This window comes from Empidonax traillii, unplaced genomic scaffold (assembly GCF_003031625.1).
Source record: "Empidonax traillii isolate 1590-97213 ecotype Southwest subspecies unplaced genomic scaffold, ASM303162v1 scaffold528:size513120, whole genome shotgun sequence".
Taxonomy (NCBI): Eukaryota; Metazoa; Chordata; class Aves; order Passeriformes; family Tyrannidae; genus Empidonax; species Empidonax traillii.
Window position 1 is genome coordinate 74,698 of NW_020955721.1, and position 1,147 is coordinate 75,844.

Sequence of the window (1,147 nt, forward strand, 5' to 3'; positions counted from 1 at the left end):
GGCGATTCATGATGAAATAATGAAAGACTAGTGGAGTCTCCTGCTAAATGATATTGTAGGTGCTGGGGGCTGACATGGAAACTGCAGCAGTTACAGGAGAGATTTCTGGCGAATCACCAAAAATATAGAATGCCCTGTTTTCTCAGAAAGTCCTTGAGTCAAAACTGTTTGGAAGCCTGAACAGTAGCAGACAATAATAATTGTTTGCAGTATCATGCATCCTTCCACCAATACCTGGTTTTGCTTACTGTCAGACAGGACAGGATATTGGGCTCCCTGATGTGTTGCTCTGTCCGAGTATTTCTAGGTCATTCTCCTTCAATTCTTCTATTGAAGGTCTTCAGGTGGGGACAATGTCATAGTAGATCCTAGCAGTGATCTACTGAGAACAGTGGGGTTATGGCTTCTTCTATTTTACTTGGCCACAGAAAACACTGTCCTAGATGGAGGTGTTGATAGAGAAGATATAGATTTGTGAAGTAATGCAAATCTGTCCCCTTCGCAGTGCACTGTTCTCACTCTCAACTAATTTTGTTCCACCTGATCTGAGCAATGTTCTTGCCTCCACCTCATTTCCACCAAGCTTATCCTCACGCTCTCTTGGATGCTCTCAAGGTCACCTCAGCCTTTCCCAGGCTGTTTTCCTTTTTTTTAACATTTCTCCTACTGGTATACTCAATATGAAGCTAAGCTTTGTTTTCATGACCCTGTAAGAGTGCTGGACACATCCAAGTCCATGTTCTATGCTGGCCCAGACCTCGCTTCCTTGACAATTTGGACATAAATAAAAAATACTACTTCTCTAGAAACATTTCTTTCTGAGTGAGATGCCTTTTTAGGTACCCATTACCCACTTTTGTCAACCTTCTATTTCATCAATCCCATTTTAATTTGTAAATGATAGTTTCTATTTTGTTCCTTTTTATGCAAAAGAAATATTGGACAGTCTCTCAAAAGTCCTAGTAGGTAAAAGTGCAGTAAATCAAAATAAAATTACAAAGCCGGTTGAAAAGTAGCTTTGTGTGATTAAATAGGACTCTGCTAGAGATTCCCCTGCTGCTAACTGTACATTTGTACACTCCTCTTTTTGATTTTTATTTGCTTTTTTTTTTTTTTTTTTTTTTTTTTTTTTTTTTTTTTTTTTTTT